At 45.5% G+C, this 19,938-nt stretch overlaps 1 long non-coding RNA gene across 4 annotated transcripts in view; it reads left to right on the top strand.

Annotated features, from left to right (window-relative positions):
* The window catches only part of LOC134338301 (uncharacterized), a 123,983-nt gene extending 104,595 nt beyond the window's left edge, over window positions 1–19,388 (top strand). For 3 of the 4 annotated variants that reach the window (XR_010016198.1, XR_010016197.1, XR_010016199.1), the window contains one exon: window positions 6,334–6,756. This is a non-coding gene — a long non-coding RNA (uncharacterized LOC134338301). Of the gene's footprint in view, window positions 1–6,333; window positions 6,757–14,697; window positions 14,836–16,903 lie in introns of those variants that run through there. The other variant, XR_010016200.1, reaches the window with a different exon arrangement.
* Window positions 19,389–19,938: the final 550 nt, after the last annotated feature.

Here is a 19,938-nt window from a genome sequence, read left to right as displayed (position 1 = left end):
CAGTAACTCATCCACGCAGGTTTAAATGAAGTCGGTTACAACTGCAGCATACTCATCCAGGTTCAAAGATGAATCCCTGACTACAGTCCGGTCCATCGATTCAAAGCAGTTCTGCAGGTGCTCCTGTGCTTCCCTTGTCTATAGCTTCTTGGTCCTCACTACTGGTTTTGCAGTCTTCGGTCTCTGCCAATATTCAGGGAGTAGAAGTACAGTGATCAGACTTCCTGAAGTGAGGGCGTGGAATAGCACGGTAGGCATTCTGGATGGTGGTGTAGCAATGGTCCAGTGTGTTGTTTCCTCTGGTATTTTAAGTGATCTGTTGATGGTAGTTCCTTAGTGATTTTTTTCAGACTGGCCTGGTTAAAATCTCCCAAAACGATGGTGAAGGCGTGAGAGTGCGCTGTTTCATGCGTGCTGATCCCATTACTCAGATCATCTAAAGCCTGCTTGACGTTGGCCTGAGATGGAATGCAAACTCCTACCAAAATGACCCCCGAGAACTCCCGTGGTAGGTAAAAAGGACAGCACTTATCTGCTGGATAGTCTAGGCCTGATGAGGAGAATTGGGACGGCACTGATATATTTGTGCACCAAGAAGAGTTGATCATGAGGCATACTTCTCCACCTCTGCTTTTGAGAGACTCTGTAGATCTATCCTGACGGTGTATAGTAAACCCGTTGATCTGGATCGCTGCATCCAGTGTGGAAGTGGTTAACCAGGATTCCGTGAAACAAAGGATACACGTGGTCCTAACAGCCCTCTGATTCAGCACCCTGGCTCTGAGATCATCAATTTTATTCACCAGAGACTGCACGCTTGCCAGCAAGATAGTCGGTACAGGGAGTTTAAAACCCCCTTTCCTTAAACACACCTGTAACCCTGATCTACGCCCGTGCTTCCTCTGAGGTGTCCTCCGTGGGCAATTCCGACCACAATCGGTGTTGTTTCCTTCGGTTTTAAGCAGCGATAATTCGTTTAAACACATTAAGACATCTTTGTTGACTGTACTGACCTTGGAAGCAGTTGTGCATTTTAGCTGTATCAGGCTGAAATGGGAATATTTAATAGTATCCATTGGGAGTCCTGCTGCTACTCGAGTCGCACCTGGACACATGATTAAATTCAAAAGCAGCCAAGTACTTGGATGTGCAGAGGTTGTGAAAGCTGCTATATAAATGCATTTTCTTTTGTTGGACTGTGGGATACACTGGAGTCGGAGAATGGAAGGATACACACCGGCACATCAGGTGGTGCTGAAAGTACGTTATGATTCTCCAGGTTGATGAGGCTGGTCTTCAGAGCACTCTCACCATCTTGTGGTGGTTTTGAGGAGAATTAGTAGGAAGCATCAGAAAGGGGTTTTACTTTTAAAGTTCCACTAAATATCCTCACAGGGAGATGTCTGTGATTGAAAGCTGGGGGCTGGCAGTTCCCCGAGTGCAGGTGTACTCACTGAGGAACAGGCCACGCCTCTGTGCAGCCCTCACAACAGCTTTGAGGGGAAGTTTCACTGTCTAGGTTCCTGCAGACTGGACCCTGTGTAACGGTCTCTCAAACACTTCCTGGGCACATTACTTTAGGAGGAAACTTGAGTGACGCTTGTGCATTGTAAGAGCATGCACTAAATTAATGCAAAAATGAATGTAAAGATGAATAACAATTATATTTTCGGTGTATATCATGAATAAAATATACTTCTGAAATAAAACAATAATTTATAAATGGCAGCCTCTAATTTTCTCGTCTTACCTGTTACCTTGATGAATGATTTGTATTTTAAAATTGTATTCGTCTGCTTTTCTTTCCATGAAATTTGCAGCCTCGACCTTCATTTGCCATGAGTCTAATTTCTTTACTCCCTTTGAATGGCATTATAGAAATGCTAGCTCTTTATACCATGCCTACAGTCAGTAGTTGGCTTCATTATTATTCCTCCCCTGTCTCCCCCTCCCCCATACCTCTCCCCTGTCTCCCCCTCCCCCATACCTCTCCCCTGTCTCCCCCTCCCCCATACCTCTCCCCTGTCTCCCCCTACCCCATACCTCTCCCCCTCACCCCAATATCCACCTCAAATCCTTTGGTCCCACCAATTATCCGTCATATTGCAATCTAAACCAGACTTGTAGGCAGCACTGCCGCTTGAGATAAATAGTTACAATAGACTGAATTTATACATAATTTAATTTATTTGTGCATTGGCTTTTCAGATTTAGTTAATAAATTCAGGCTACGTTAGTGACGATCAAATGGAACGTAAAGAGATTATGGAATTCAGAAGAATGACGGGTGACCTCATTGAAACCTATTGAACGTTGAAAGGCCTCGATAGAGAGGATGTTTCCCATTGGGGGAGGGGGTGGAGTTTAAGACCAGAGGACACAGTCTTAGAATAGAAGGGCATTCCTTTAGATTGGAGGTCAGGAGGTGAGGAGGATAGAGAGTGGTGCATCTTTGCCACGGGCAGCTGTGGAGGCCAAGTCATCGGGTATATTTAAGGCAGAGGTTGATAGATTCTTGATTAGTCGGGGCATGAAGGCAGGCGAATGGGACTGAGAAGGAAAATGGATCCGCCGTAATGAAATGGCGGAGCGTGCTCAGTGGGCCAAATGGCTTAATTCTGCTCCTATATCTTATGGAAATGTTTGGGGGGTGGGGGTTGGAAGGATAGTATTGGAGGGTGCTGGGTGACCATTTTCAAGCTACAGCACTGGCTCAGGAGGGGATGTGAATGGCTCGGGAATGGTGCTCTCGAGGGTCTCTCTGTAGCTGGTGACTCACTCATTTACAAGGCCATGTGGCTCGAGCTGAGGCTCTTTATCTGCACTAACCAGTGACGTCTGCTAGAAAGGACATTTGTATCAAATGCTGAGAGTAAAATCAATTGTTAACCTCACCCTCTCCCTCCAACCTCCGGTTTAAGCAATCGACTCCACATTTTTGCATTTCTTCACAATCGCAGGCCATCCCAAATGAAGACAATAAAGAGTTCACAAACATAAGGTGATGATGCCGAGATGATCGATGATAGTTTGTCATACCTGTCGCGTCAGCATATGGGGAGCCTCGGTAGCTTAGTGGTCAGTGCGACGCTGGTACAGCTCGGGGCGTTGGAAGTTCAGGGTTCAATCCTGGAGTCTGCTATGGGGAGTCTGTACGTCCCCCCCGTGGAATGTGTGGGTTTTCTCCAGGTGCTCTGGTTTCCTCCCACAGTCCAAGGTAGGTTAATTGGTCATTATAAATTGTCCCGTGATTAGGTTAGGGTTAAATGGATGGGCTGTCGGGGGTTGCTGGGTGGTGCGACTCGAATGTTGTATCTCTAAATAAATAAATAATGCTGTGGATAGAGGTAAATTTCAGCCAGGGCTTTGGTGAGAATATGATGGCACCTCATGAAAATATTACAATGACATAGTTTACATGATTATTATCAGGTCCTTCATTTTGCTGTTCGATGTGGATGGAAGGTGTTCAGTTCATCAAGTCTAGGCAAGTTGACCAACCTCACTCCCCTAGAGAAAGGATTGTGTGGCATTCAAGTCTTTAGGACAATAATCAATAACACACTGATTAGGTTTGGGCAAAATCGGGGGATTGCTGGGTGGTGCAGTTCAAAGGGCCAGAAGGGGCTATGCTGCATTGTATTTCAATAAATAAATAAATTGTTACACCCCCACCCCCCCAAGAGTGCAGCACCCCTCAGCAGCATTAATCCAGATCAGGAAATCTGACCTGAATTCTCTAACTTCTGCCATTCAGGGAAAGAGAACATCCCGTTCTCATCCACTTAACTTCCGAGAAAATGATCCCATTTGTAGCTAAAGCTCTTGACATCCCACGGCACTGGCATCAGGAATTGGCATCTGTGAACCAGCTTGTTATCGGCTGCATAAAACATGACCATAGAGCAGCTTAGGGGCCCAGATACCTGTCTGAAAAAATGATAGTCTCAAACATACAACTTCTCAAAAACTTGTTGTCCTTTGGATAATCTTTCTGGTGGTGTGGGGTGAAACGGTATAGCGATCGCTACTGGACTAATAATTCAGTATCTAATACGCTTAGTTCAAATCCCACCACACCTGTTTGAAAGATTAAATTCAGATAATTAATTCGGAATTAAGGAGCAGCTAAATGGATTGGTGATCACGAGCGGGAGGAAAGTTCTAAAGTTTTATCTGGCTTATTAATATCCCATTGGGGTGCTACAGTAGTGTAGCGGTGGGTGTAATGTTATTACAGCTCAGGGTGTTGGAGTTGGGAGTTCAATTCCAGGGACCTCCGTCAACAAGTTTGCACCCACAGTCTAAAGGCGTATCGGTGTGTAGGTTATAGTCGGAATCAGGTTTAGTATCACTGGCAGGTGTCATGAAATCTGTTGTTATGCAGCGGCAGAAACTGCAATACATGACAATAAAAGCTGTAAATTACACTAAGGGTACATATATATATTAAAAAAGTTAAATTAAATAAACAGTGCAAAAAGAGAAAAAAAAGTAGTGAGGTAGTGTTCTCGGGTTCAATGTCCGTTCAGGAATTGGATGGCAGAGGGGAAGAAGCTGTTACTGAAACACCGAGTGTGTGCCTTCAGGCTCCTGCACCTCCTTCCTGATGGTAACAATGAGAACAGGCCACGTACCGAGCGATTGTAAATTGTCCTGTGTTTGGCGGCTTGCCGGGCGGCGTGTCCTGTTCGGCCGAAATGCCCTGTTCCATACTGTGTCTCTAAATAAAATGAAGATGTAAAGTTGGTAACCTAATTCAGTCTGCCCGTTGAAATGGCTTAGCAAAGTGACTAATGCATTCTAGCTGTTCCACTGAGAGCTATATCCTTGTAGGGCGGTGCGCTAACGTAGTGGTTAGCACAACACTTTACAGTACAGGCAACCCGGGTTCAAATACAAGCTGTAAGGAGCTTGTATGCTCTCCTCGTGACCGTGTGGGTTTCCTCCCACAGTCCAAAGATCCACCGGTTGGTAGGTTAGTTGGTTATTATAAATTGTTTAGTCCCATGGTTAGGCTGGGATTAAGTCGGGGGAATTGTTGGTCGGCTTAGCTGAGGGCTCAGAAGAGCCATTTCAACATTGTATCCAAGTAAAATAATACAAGGAATGTCCCTCCGCAGATCAAGGTGTATCTTTACCTGTATAATCTCACACATTAGTGTAACTGATTCTCACCTGTTCTGTGTGAGAGCCCAGCTTTACTGGTCCTGTAGACGCCATGGGCCTGTAGATCGCACTCTCTCTGTTGAAGGCCACAGGCTTGGGTCCCACACAGCGCAGGGTTCATGGTGCTACACTGCTGGGGTGCCGGCTTTCAGATCAGACACTAAGCTCACGCCCTTTCTTGACTCTCACGTGACTGCTACGGATCTCACAGTTACTAACCAAAATCGAGCGAGCCACTCTTCTCTGGTGGCTTGGCTGCTTTGCAGGCCTCATCTGTCAGCGGATAAATGGATTGTTGCTGTGTCAGGGACAGGATTTGTGGTGAAGTTGTGTGTGAGAGAGGTGGCGGGCGGGGGTGTTACCAACCCTTTAAGAGCTGCCATCCTTGCAGTTATGTGACTTGTAGGCTTTAATCAACTCCATAATTACAGTGGGCCCTGCAGTATCGTAATTACTGGTATTGTCCGAACACAGCTGTTGCTTTCAGTACAGCTTGTTTTTAGCAGCGTTATTCCGGAGTGCCTTGTTACTCCGTGATCCAGGTGCGCTAATAGCAGACTGAATCTGGGCTGCGTGTTTTCTAAGAGATTTCATTACCATTTAATTGGAGGCTTGATTGAATGCGGGTGAGTAAAAGGGAACCTCGGAAATAGATGCCCTGCGAGTGAGGGATGCAGATCTGGTGGCTATTTCCATTCCTTTATTTGCTGTCCTTGTACAACCGATGGGACATGAAGCCCCAGGAGGTGCTGCTTTCTGATGAGGCCTATTTGATCCTGTAATGCGGGGTGGAGATACGTCTCTGCCAAAGGAGGTGTGAGGTGCTCCTTCCCTCCGCTAGCCTGCAGGGCACCCTTTGGCAAGGTGTGGCACCTGCTGAGATGCCCAATCAGGGTCAGGTGAAGCTATGGCAGCTGGTGGTGGATAGTTATGCAACCACTGACGCCAGGCAGACAATCTCTGAAGGGTATTGATAATGGCTGGGGTCACCCGTCTTGCCAAGAAGAAGGCAATGGCAAACCACTTCTGTAGAAAATTTCCCAAGAACAATCATGGTCATTGAAACATCATGATCTCCTATGTCATACGACACTTTGCCAGATATAACCAGTGCGGTCTATGTCTCTTATTTACCTCAGTCATGTTTCCTCTTCATCTTTTCAGATCCTTGGTCAAGGTCAGTTCCAGGGAAAGCTGGCCCAGCTTCTCCAGTCTCTCAATCCCAGGCAACATTCTGGTAAGTCTCCTCTGCACAAAGAACAATGTCATGCAGTGTCCATTTTCAAGAAAAATGAAGCGTGACTGAAAATTGGATTTAGTGTGAGCTGCAGTTTCCTTTGGCCGTATCATTATTAATGAGCAGAGGGGCACAATCCCCAGCATGTGCAGAGACAGATCTTCACAGCTTTTCAGACTTCTTCAGTGTGACTTTCCTGAACAAGTTGGATGAAGATTTGAATGCTCCAAGACAGCCAAGTTTCATCGCTGCCAGCAGTACTCTCTAATGTTGCTTCAACTATGATCAACTAATCTAACACAGATTAGGGACTGAATCCACAATTACTGTCTGTTTAGTACTCCACCAGTTGTGGCCAACAGAGGGAGATCGGGCAAGCCCCCTGCACTGGAGGGTCTCTGGCACTGCAAGGCAGTGATCGTTGAGCTGATCTACCCTGTCTCTATCTTCTCATTTTATCTTCCCTCTCTCTCTGTTATTCTCTCTCCCCACCCCTTGTCTAACGCACTCTTCTCTCTCATTCTCTCCTTCCATTCTCTCTTTCTGTTATGCTTTTTAACTTCAAAACATTAAACTATTTCAAAGGAAGACATGCGAGTCCAAAAATTGAGTCTAACTTCTGGTTTACTTTAAGCGAGGTGCACGCGTATCATGTGGTAGCGCGATGAAGTGTGCAATTCATGTATTTATACATATAACCCGTAACGAATTATTTAAATGAACAAGAAAGTTTAATCATATATATACACACGAGATTACTCAAATATTACTGAAATATTAAATACACAACACTTTCACTCCTTCTTCTCTCATTCTCTCTTATTCTCGCTTTTACTCTCTTTCATTCTTTTTCTTTCACTCTTTTCATTCTTTTTCTTCCCTCTTGTCTCTCATTCTGTCTCTCTCCACCATTCTCCTTTTCTCAATTTCAGTCTTCCATTTTCTCTCCTCCTACGTGCTCATCCCTTCCTCTCCTCGACCTTTCTCCGCTACAGTCCTTTCCTGTTGCGTGTTGAACGACCTGCTCACCATCACCTGGTAATTGGGTGCTCCATTCAGGGGAGGAGCTGGCTGAAGAGCGCACTCACACGGGACCCTCCGGAGTCAGAGAGTGAATCAGGGGTGCGCGACGGGGAGGGAGTCACCCTTGTAGGTGTCCCAAAGGGCACTGGTTGGTGGCAGGAATTGCATGGTTGCCACTGGATCACTTACTGCCATTAATTTCTGTTGCGTGAGCTGTCAGACAGAAGCAGCAGCTTTATCAGCAGGCTGCATGCTCTTTGCTTCAATGCAATCTCTGCATTCAGCCATTCGAGATTTAATTAGTACGAATTGCTCCTTTTTTTAATACGTTCCCTTCCTTCCCCGATCAAAGAAGATAGTAATTACACTCAAGTCTGACAGCAGGATTGGTCTATGAAGAGGGTAGCCTTCATTCAAAATCTCTGTGGGTTATCTCCCCATTGGTAGTTTCCCCTCTTTCTGTACTTTTTCTGTACAAAAACCCTTTTGATAATAACAGCAGGACATTGGGAGCCAAGTCCAAGTACAAGGAGGGAGCTGGGCACAGGACAGAGGGGAAAGAGCATTCTGATGTCAGGTCAGTTGTTCATGGTTGCCGCTTCAGAGGGGCAGACACAGCAAATCCTCCCACTGTGGCGGGGGGGGGGGGTCAGTGCAGGTTCTGCTCTTTGGTGACTCTTGGAGGAAGTTTTAGATTGGCCATTGTGATATTTCCATATTTTTGGGCTGAGTGGTTCTGTGATCTTGGCAATTTATTTCCCAGTAAATTGCTATGATTGGAGAACAACTCAACCCAACCTTCAGCCACTTACACAGCTTCTGAATGATTTCCATTCCCATATGTGGCTCATTGTTAATGGTAGAGTACATAAAGCACAGAAAAGGTCTTTGGACCCAACTTGTCCAAGCCGACCAAGTTTCCTAGCTGAGCTTTTCCTGTTTACCTGTGTCTGGCTCACATCCCTCGAAATCAGGGGCTCCTGACCTTTTTTAATATAGGATAGACCATTAGATATAGGGGCGGAATTAGGCCATTTGGCCCATCGAATCTGCTCTGCATTTTCATTATGGCTGACCCATTTCCCTCTCAGCCCCAATCTCCTGCGTTTTCCCCGTATCCCTTCATGCCCTGACTAATCAAGAACCTGTCAACCTCTGCCTTAAGTATACCCAATGACTTGACCTCCACAGCCATGGACCAATACTATTAACCAAAGGATCTGTGGACCCCAGGTTTGGAATCCCTGCTCTAAACTTTCTTTCCCTTGTGCCTGTCCAAATGTCTATTAAATGTTGCAATTGTACCTATGCCTACAGATATGTCTGGCAGCTTGTTTCATACACCCACTGCCCCCTGTATCAAAAAGAGGACCGTCACATCCCCTTTAAATCTTCCCCTTGTCACCTTAAATCCATGCCCTCTTATTTTTAAACTCCCATCCCCTGGGAATGTTCCAAGACAGCCAAGTTTCATCACTGCCAGCAGTATTCTCCAATGTTGCTTCAGATGTGACCAGCTAATCTAATACAGACTAGGGATTGAATCCATGATTTCTGTCTGTTTTCGTACTGCACTGATTTACTAAATTGGGAATAAGTTGTGACATTTGCCTCTTAAATCCACACTTTCTTGTTTTCCATTCCCTTTCTCTGGGGAAAATATTGTGATCATTTACCTTATCTAGACCCCCCCCCATGACCCTGTAAACCTCTGCGAGGTCACCTCTCCACGAAAAAAAACCATTGCCTCTCCATAACTCAAGTCCCGTTAAAATACTTGTGCAGTGCTGTGGAATATGACATTGAATGGACTATGTGAGTGTTATTGTTGTTTTGCAGAGTGGGCTGGTGGTGGATGAAAGTCAACACCATTAACATAACACAAACACACACAATGCTGGGGGAACTCAGCAAGCCAAGTAGCATCTATGGAAAAGATAAACAGTCGACACTTAAGAGAACCAAATTTCTTGGTGTTCACCTGGTGGAGAATCTCACCTGATCCCTCATCACTAGCTCCATAGCAAAGAAAGCCCAGCAGCATCTCTACTTTCTGTGAAGGCTGAGAAAAGTCCATCTCCCACCCCCCATCCTCACCACATTCTACAGAGGTTGTATTGAGAGCATCCTGAGCAGCTGCATCACTGCCTGGTTCGGAAATTGCACCATCTCGGATCACAAGACCCTGCAGCGGATAGTGAGGTCAGCTGAGAAGATCATCAGGGTCTCTCTTCCCGTCATTATAGACATTTACACCACACGCTGCATCCGCAAAGCAAACAGCATTATGAAATGACCCCACGCACCCCTCATACAAACTCTTCTCCCTCCTGCCATCTGGCAAAAGGCACCGAAGCATTTGGGCTCTCACGACCAGACTATGTAACAGTTTCTTCCCCCAAGCCATCAGACTCCTCAATACCCAGAGCCTGGACTGACACCAATCTACTGCCCTCTACTGTGCATATTGTCTTGTTTATTATTTATTTTAATATCTGCATTGTTTTGTGCACTTTATGCAGTCCTGGATAGGTCTGTAGTCTATGTAGTTTTTGTGTTTTGTCTTGTGTATTTCAGTGTAGTTTTTGTCTTGTTTCATGTAGCACAATGGTCCTGGAAAACGTTGTCTCATTTTTACTATGTTCTGTACCAGCAGTTATGGTTGAAATGACAATAAAAAGTGACTTGACTTGACTTGATTTTCGGCCAATACCAGTCATCAGGACTGGAAAGGAAGGGGAGAAGCGTTTTGCTTTGGATTTCCATCACCTACAGATTTTCTCATGTTTGTGACCATTAATTTAATGTTATTAGCAGCCTGGCATTTGAATAAATGCACTAAAGGCTAGCACAGTGTTTGGGTATCTGAAGGGATTCTGAAATGGGCACAGTGTTCGGGTATCTAAGGGGATTCTGGGGTTGAGAGGGTAAACAGCTTTAAGTTCCTCAGCATCCACATCACTGAGGATCTCATGTGGTCTGTACACACCAGCTGTGCGGTGAAAAAGGCACAACAGCGCCTCTTTCACCTCAGACAGTTGACAAAGTTCGGTATGGGCCCCCAAATCCTCAGAACTTTCTACAGGAGCACCATTGAGAGCATCCTGACTGGCTGCATCACTGCCTGGTACGGGAACTGTACCTCCCTCAATCGCAGGACTCTACAGAGAGTGGTGCGGACAGCCCAGCACATCTGTAGTTGTGAACTTCCCATGATTCAGAACATTTACAAGGACAGGTGTGTGAAAAGGGCCTGTAGGATCATTGGGGACCTGAGTCATCCCAACCACAATCTATTCCAGCTGCTACCATCCGGGAAACTGTACCGCAGCATAAAAGCCAGGACCAACAGACACCGGGACAGCTTCTTCCACCAGGCCATCAGACTGATTAACTCACGCTGATTTGAGTGTACTCTATATTACATTGACTGTTCTATTTATTATAAATTATCATAAATTACTATGACAGCACATTGCACATTTAGATGGAAATGTAACGTAACGATTTATACTTCTCATGTATGTGAAGGATATAAGAAATAAAGTCAATTCAGTTCAAGTGGGACTCAGTGTTCAGGTATCTGAGGGGATTCTGAAGACTGGCACAGTGTTAGGGTGTCTGAGAGGATTCTGAAGTGGACACAGTCTTTGGGTATCTGAGGGGATTCTGAAGTGGACACAGTCTTTGGGTATCTGAGGGGTTTCTGAAAGGTCAAACCATTTTGGTAGAGCACAAGTAGGTGTCAATAAGAGGTGAGTAGTGAAAACTGGAAATTACAGGGAAAGAGTCTCGTACAAACAGGATGTATTGTTTAAAATTGAAGCGAATGATGCACACACACACACACACTACACAGACACGTGTATGCACACATATACATGGCACAAAAACTGATACATGCAGACACACGTCACACAGACACGTGGACACACACACACGCACTACACAAACAGACACGTGTGCGCAGATGTACATGACACAAAAACTGACATGTGCACACACACACATGTCACACACACACACACACACACACACACAATGGATACATTTACTGGTAGGCAGATACATACAACTACACACATGTACAAGGAAATACAATTTGAACTGATCGGATAAAGTGACAAATAGGCAGACCCATGTATGAATGGTGACTCACAATAATCTATGTGTGTGTGGGACAGTTAGAAACATGGTATTGCACAAACCCTGCATGCCTGGAGACACTGACCCACATACAGAGGCTCATACATGCCCAGACTCTCCATGCCCAAACCAGCTCACCCACATTGACACAGTAACACACTCGCAGGAACAGTCAAGCCCACCACACAGAGAAATATGTCAGGCAGACACAGGGACACATGGACCCAGACATGCTGAAATGGATTCTCTGTATCTATCTTGCCTGGTGGCATATCTCTGCTGTATCTCAGATAGTTCCTTAGGATTGAGGTCTGACCTGCTTCTGCTCTAGTATTCTGTTTCTGAGATTGCTGGTAAGGATGTTGTAGAATCTGCAGATTCACAGGAGGGAAAAGCAGCAGGTGGGACTCCTACCACCATTTATGCTGGTCTTCTACAAACCCCTAAAGGATTCTTCTCCAATTTGTGTTGGTGCATATTGAGGAATAGGGTGTCTATTTCAGGAGCCTGGGGCCAGGCACAGGAATGACACGGCCAGCCAGTCAGAGCCGATGAGCTATGAAGAGAAGCCAGAGGATGGTGAATCTGTGGAATTCATTGCCACAGATGATCGTGGAGGCCAAGTCATTGGGTATACAGCATTTAAAGTGGAGGTTAATATGTAGTTAGTCAGGGCATTCAAGTCACCGGGAGAAGGCAGGACCAGGGGATTGAGAGGGATGATAAGTCAGCCATGATCAATGGGCTGAATGGCTGAATTTTACTCCTATGTCTTCTGGTCTTATGGTAACACTGAAGGTGTAGGCTTGATAGGGGCACTAACATCAGTCAGTTTGTTTGTTTGTTTGTTTGTTTACTTATTGAGACACAGCCCTTCCGGCCCTTTGAGCTGCAGTGCCCTGCAACCCCTGATAACCCCGATTTAATCCTAACCTAATCACAAGACAATTCACAATCACCAGCTAACCTACCAGCTATGTCTTTGGACTTCAGGCGGAAGCTGGAGGACCCGGAGAAAAACCACGCATTCTGCACGGCGGACGTACAGAGACTGCTTATAGAGGATGCCAGGATTGACTGCTTATCTTGTCACTGCTTTTTCAAGGGTTTGCAAGAGCAGTTCTGATAGTTCCTCTTCAGTGCTTTGAGATGTTACGTCCCACTGTCTCAGAAGGGTGGACCACTGTTGCCTGGTTAGACCATAAGCATTGTCCTGGTTTGAATTCTTGACCTTCAAATAAGAGTGATTGTGATTTGCTGTCTGCTTTCATTGAGGTATGGGAAGATCAAGGGAGACGCACATTGATCTATGTTGGCATTGAGACACACAGACTGGCACAGACACAGGGACTCCCCCACCCCCCAGAGGAACATAGACTGACCGTGCTCTGATGCACTCAATGCTGACGGGAGGTGGAAAGGTGCATTATGTGGAAAAGCCAACAGGTGGCGCTGTGCACTGCAGTCTTGTCAAACCTTGGACAACCAGTCAGGGCAATCAGAATTAGGTTTAATATCACTGGCAAATGTCATGAAATTTGTTGTTTTGTGGCAGCAGTACATTACAATACATAATAATAAAAACTATAAATTACAATAAAAAGTATATATATTGAATAAGTAGTGGAGAAAGAGATGAAAAATATACTGAAGTAGTGTTCATGGCTCATTGTCTATTCAGAAGTCTGATGGCAGAGGAGAAGAAGCTGTTCCTGAAAGGTTGAATGCGTACCTTCTTGATGGTAGCAATGAGAAGGGGGCTTGTCCTGAGTGATAGATGTCCTTATAATGATGGATGCTGCCTTTTCGAGGCACCGGGTGCTAGGGAGGCTAGCGCCGGCTGAGTTTACAACTTTCTGCAGCTTTTTCCAATCCTTTCCAGAGGGAGCAGATCATTGCCAACTGGTGTGTGACTGCGCAGTGAAATATGCCGGTGAGCCAGTGGTAACACAGGTCCAACCTCTTTCAAACATCACACCGATATCTTTTAAACATCATCCTGATTTGATTTCTTTCTGTTCTCTTCATGGACTCATTGTGGACTTCATCGTAATGACCAATGCCACTGCAAAAGCTGGCAAAATGTGGTCCCAAACGGTCTCTTCAGGAAGATAGGGTATTGAGGCACCTATCTCCTCATTGTGAGATCCTACTGATACTACTCCCCTTGGGAAACCAGGGTGATAAGGCAATCAGCTCTGTTAAAGGAAGGATTCCAAGCTTGGTCAAGGGTCTGACTGGGTAGGAGGTGCAGTTTTATTCCAACAGAGAGGAGTTGCACCCATGCAAGGGAGCAGGTGCTCTTGAAGACAACATCTCATCTGATGAGCAGATAGGTTAATCATATCCCTGCCAAAGGATAACATCTCTCCTTATGATAAACCAGAGTTTTGAGCCAATGTCGTCACTTGCCTGGGCCTGCATGAGTGATGATCAAGCCTGAGATTGCATGAGTCACATCCCACGCTAAGTCCCTGCGGTTAATATTGCCGTAGGGCAAAGAAAAGAACACAGAACAAAGACAGTACAGCACAGCATGGATCCTTCGGCCCATTGTGCAGTGCTGACCTATAAAAATGTACTCCATGATCAACCTAACCCTTCCCTCCTACACACCCCATCATCATCATTATGTGCCATGTCATATGACATCATCATTATGTGCCATGTCGTATGACATCATCATTATGTGCCATGTTGTATGACATGGGCGATCATGGTCCATGGCCATAATTGTTCTTGACTTTTTTTTCGACAGAAGTGGTTTGCCATTGCCTTCTTCCGGGCAGTGTCTTTACAAGACGGGTGACCCCAGCCATTATCGATACTCTTCAGAGATTGCCTGCCTGGCATCAGCAGTTGCATAACCAAGACTTGTGATATGCACCAGCTGCTCATACGACCTTCCACCACCTGCTCACATGGCTTAACATGGCCGTGATTGGGGGCTAAGCAGGTGTTACACCTTACCCAAGAGCAGCCTGCAGACTAGCGGACGGAAGGAGTGCCTTACGCCTCCTTTGGTAGAGACATATTTCTACCCTGTCGCCCATACACACCCCATAACTCTCCATTTTTCTTACATCCTGTGGTAAACCATATATATATGTTGTAAACAACAGGAATTCTGCAGATGCTGGAAATTCAAGCAACACACATCAAAGTTGCTGGTGACCGCAGCAGGCCAGGCAGCATCGCTCGGAAGAGGTGCAGTCGACGTTTCAGGCCGAGACCCTTCGTCAGGACTAACTGAAGGAAGAGTGAGTAAGGGATTTGAAAGTGGGAGGGGGAGGGATAGAGCCGAGAGCTGGACAGGTGATAGGCAAAAGGGGATACGAGAGGATCATGGGACAGGAGGTCCGGGAAGAAAGACAAGGAGGTGGTGGGGGGACCCAGAGGATGGGCAAGAGGTATATTCAGAGGGACAGAGGGAGAAAAAGGAGAGTGAGAGAAAGAATGTGTGCATAAAAATAAGTAACAGATGGGGTACGAGGGGGAGGTGGGGCCTTAGCGGAAGTTAGAGAAGTCGATGTTCATGCCATCAGGTTGGAGGCTACCGAGGCGGAATATAAGGTGTTGTTCCTCCAACCTGAGTGTGGCTTCATCTTTACAGTAGAGGAGGCCGTGGATAGACATGTCAGAATGGGAATGAGATGTGGAATTAAAATGTGTGGCCACTGGGAGATCCTGCTTTCTCTGGCGGACAGAGCGTAGATGTTCAGCAAAGCGGTCTCCCAGTCTGCGTCGGGTCTCGCCAATATATAAAAGGCCACATCGGGAGCACCGGACGCAGTATATCACCCCAGTCGACTCACAGGGGAAGTGTTGCCTCACCTGGAAGGACTGTTTGGGGCCCTGAATGGTGGTAAGGGAGGAAGTGTAAGGGCATGTGTAGCACTTGTTCCACTTACACGGATAAGTGCCAGGAGGGAGATCAGTGGGGAGGGATGGGGGGGACGAATGGACAAGGGAGTTGCGTAGGGAGCGATCCCTGCGGAATGCAGGGGGGGGGGAGGGAAGGATGTGCTTAGTGGTGGGATCCCGTTGGAGGTGGCGGAAGTTACGGAGAATAATATGTTGGACCCGGAGGCTGGTGGGGTGGTAGGTGAGGACCAGGGGAACCCTATTCCTAGTGGGGTGGCGGGAGGATGGAGTGAGAGCAGATGTACATGAAATGGGGGAGATGCGTTTAAGAGCAGAGTTGATAGTGGAGGAAGGGAAGCCCCTTTCTTTAAAAAAGGAAGACATCTCCCTCATCCTAGAATAAAAAGCCTCATCCTGAGAGCAGATGCGGCGGAGATGGAGGAATTGTGAGAAGGGGATGGCGTTTTTGCAAGAGACAGGGTGAGAAGAGGAATAGTCCAGATAGCTGTGAGAGTCAGTGGGACTTGCAAAAACGCCATCCCCTTCTCGCAATTCCTCCGTCTCTGCCGCATCTGCTCTCAGGATGCTTTCATTCTCTATGTACAGTATACATGTGCTTATCTGGGAGCTTCCTAAATGCCTCCATTGCATCTGCTTCCACCACCACCACCTCCATCCCTATTTACTTACCTACTTATTGAGAGACAGCATGGAATTGGCCCTTACGGCGCTTCAAACTGTGCCAGCCAGCAACCCCTGATTTAATCCTAGCCTAATCACAGGACAATTAACAATGACCAATTAGTCTACCAACAGGTATGTGTTTGGACGGTGGGGAGAAACCAGATCACCTGGAGGAAACCCACGCATTCGATGGAGGGGATGTACAGACTCCTTCCAGATGAAGTCAGAAATGAACTCTGAACTCTGACACCCTGTGCTAACCTTTATGCTACTGGGGTGCCCAGCAGCACATTCTACACACCCACCACTCTCTATACATAAAAAAATCTGGCTTATTATCACTGACATATGTCATTTAATTAGTTGTTTTGCAGCATAATAAAAATATAACATGAATTACACTAAGTTGTATAAAAGAATTACATTAACAGATATTGTAAAATGAGAGCAAATGAGTGAGATTGTGTTCATTGTCTGCTCAGAAATCTGATGGTTGGTGGGAGAAGCTGTTTGTAAAATGTTGAGTGTGTGTCATCAGGCTCCTGTAACTCCTGCCTGATGGTAGAAATGAGAGAAAGTGTTTTCTAGGTGGTGAGGGATCTTAACAATGGATACCACCCTCTCAGGCATTACCTTTTTAAGATGCATACAACAGGGGCAAAACTATTTTTGTGTTACTTTCGAATCTCAACCCAAAGTGGTAAGGCAGGAGGAGAAGATGGCAACGCGCCGTGCGTGCACAGCTCTCAGGTGAAAAATGATGTCGTATCTGTTAAATAGGGGCCGTGGACAATTCTGATTTGATGGAGAATGGATGTGAAAGCACAGAGGAACATCTGGAGAAATTTCTGAAACGTCCGTCCGCTGCTGTCGTTACTGTGTAGTCGGGAATCTTTCGGAGGGTAGGCCTCTAAATCCCCGGCCTTGCCTGCTTTTGGCAACCGAGAAGGAGGTTGAATTGTTCGGCAGAGATGCCACTCAGTACTCAGTATCGGAGAGCTGATCAGAGCTCGAAGTTTTCGGACGACTCAGAGTCGGATTGTGGTCGGCATGGCAGAGAGAGTTTTTCTTCCTTCTCCCGTCTATGTGAGATGTGGGACATTTGAGAAACTTTGAACTTTACTGTGCTCATGGACTTCTTCATCAAGTTATGGTATTGTTTCACTGTTTGTAACTACATGTATAAATATGTGGTTTTGTCAGTTTTTTCAGTCTTGGCTTGTCTTGACAAGACAGTTAGGGGTCTGTCTTGTCTCCCTTTCTCTTCACCATTTACACCTCTGACTTCAACTACTGCACAGAGTCTTGTCATCTTCAGAAGTTTTCTGATGACTCTGCCATAGTTGGATGCATCAGCAGGGAAGATGAGGCTGAGTACAGGGCTACGGTAGGAAATTTTGTCACATGGTGTAAGCAGAATTATCTGCAGCTTAATGTGAAAAAGACTAAGGAGCTGGTGGTAGACCTGAGGAGAGCTACGGTACCGGTGACCCCTGTTTCCATCCAGGGGGTCAGTGTGGACATAGTGGAGGATTACAAATACCCGGGGATACGAATTGACAATAAACTGGACTGGTCAAAGAACACTGAGGTTGTCTACAAGAAGGGTCAGAGCCGTCTCTATTTCCTGAGGAGACTGAGGTCCTTTAACATCTGCTGGACGATGCTGAGGATGTTCTACGAGTCTGTGGTGGCCAGTGCGATCATGTTTGCTGTTGTGTGCTGAGGCAGCAGGCTGAGGGTAGCAGACACCAACAGAATCAACAAACTCATTCGTAATGCCATCGATTTTGTGGGGATGGAACTGGACTCTCTGACGGTCGTGCCTGAAAAGAGGATGCTGTCCAAGTTGCATGCCATCTTGGACAATGTCTCCCATCCACTACATAATTGTTACTAATCCACTACATTAGTAAGTCAAAGGAGCTGGTGATAGACTTTAGGAAGATTAAGCCTGCACTGCTCCCTGTTACTATTGATGGTGAGGATGTGGAGCCACTACATGGCTCCCTTCATGTTTACCCTGTATACTTTGGACTTTAGACACAACACTGAGTCATGTCATCTGCAGGAATTCTCTGATGACTCAGCAATAGTTGGATGTAAAACGAGAGGACGGGAGGATGAATACAGGGCCCTGGTGGAGGACCTTGTCAAATCAGAATCAGAATCAGAATCAGGTTTATTATCACCGGCATGTGACATGAAATTTGTTAACTTAGCAGCAGCAGTTCAATGCAATACATAATATAGCAGAGAGAGAGAAAAAAGAATAAATAAAATAAAACAGAATAATAAATAAACAAGTAAATCAATTACGTATATTGAATAGATTTTAAAAATGTACAAAAGCAGAAATACTGTATATTAAAAAAAGTGAGGAAGTGGCCAAAGCTTCAATGTCCATTTAGGATTCGGATGGCAGAGGGGAAGAAGCTATTCCTGAATCGCTGAGTGTGTGCCTTCAGGCTTCTATATCTCCTACTTGATGGTAACAGTGAGAAAAGGGCATGACCTGGGTGCTGCCTTTCTGAGACACCACTCCCTAATGGTGCACGGCTGCACCTCAACATTAGTAAGTCAAAGGAGCTGGTGATAGACTTTAGGAAGATTAAGCCTGCACTGCTCCCTGTTACTATTGATGGTGAGGATGTGGATGTGGTGAGGGTCTACAAGTACCTGGGGGTGCACTTGGATTACAAACGTTAGTGGAGCACCAACACAGAGGCTGTGTACAAGAAGGGCCAGAGTTACCTCTACTTCCTGAGGAGACTGAGGTCCTTTGGGGTATACAGGCCTCCCTTTCACGTGTTCTACCAGTCTGTTGTCGCCAGTACAATCTTCTATGTGGTGGTGTGCTGGGGCAATGACATCAACCTAGGTGATGCCAACAGGCTCAATAAACTGATTAGAAAGTCTGGCTCTGTTATAGGAGTCAAACTGGGCACACTGGAGGCTGTGGTAGTCCAAAGGATCCTACAGAAATCTTGACAATTCCGGACCATGTTCCTTGCCCTCTGCATGCCACCTTGGCTGAACAGAGGAACACTTTTAGTAATAGACTAAGACAACTGTGCTGCTCTAAAGAGTGCTATGTGAGGCCATTCTTACTCTCGGCCATAGGCTCTATAATGAGTCAACCTATAGCCAGGGAAGTGATTATCCCCTCCTGTTAGACTGTTTTAAGTAACTTATTTTTTATTCTTTCTTACTTCTCTCCTAATATTTGTACATCTCTGCATGTGTAATGCTACTGTGACACTAATTTCCTTTGGGATCAATAAAGTATTTATCTATCTATCTATCTTTCTACAGTGTGGCATTTCTTCAGAATGTTACTATCAAATTATAGCTGTACTATCTGTCTTCATAACAAGATAAGTCAATTGACAGCACAAACAGAAATTATCAAAGATAATTTTTACAGAGACATTAAGGTTCAAAATAAGTTCTATTATCCAAGTACATACATGTCACCATATAAAACGCTGAGATTCATCTTCTTTTGGGCATACTCAATAAATCTATAGAATAATAACCACAACAGAATCAATGAAATATCACCCAATTAGGGCATTCAACCAGACTGCAGAAGACAACAAACTGCAACTACAAAAGGAAGAAATAATAATAATAAATAAGTAAACAATAAGTTTTAAGAACATGAGATGAAGAATCTTTGAAAGTCAGTACATTGGTTGTGGGAGTATTTCAATGATGGGGCGAGTGAAGTTGGAGGAACAACACCTTATATTCCGTCTGGGTAGCCTCCAACCCGATGGCATGAACATCGACTTCTCTAACTTCCGTTCATG

Source organism: Mobula hypostoma, chromosome 26, assembly GCF_963921235.1.
Source record: "Mobula hypostoma chromosome 26, sMobHyp1.1, whole genome shotgun sequence".
Lineage (NCBI taxonomy): Eukaryota > Metazoa > Chordata > Chondrichthyes > Myliobatiformes > Myliobatidae > Mobula > Mobula hypostoma.
Note: the sequence above shows the minus strand (reverse complement) of the source record. Positions and strands in the feature narration are given on the sequence as shown.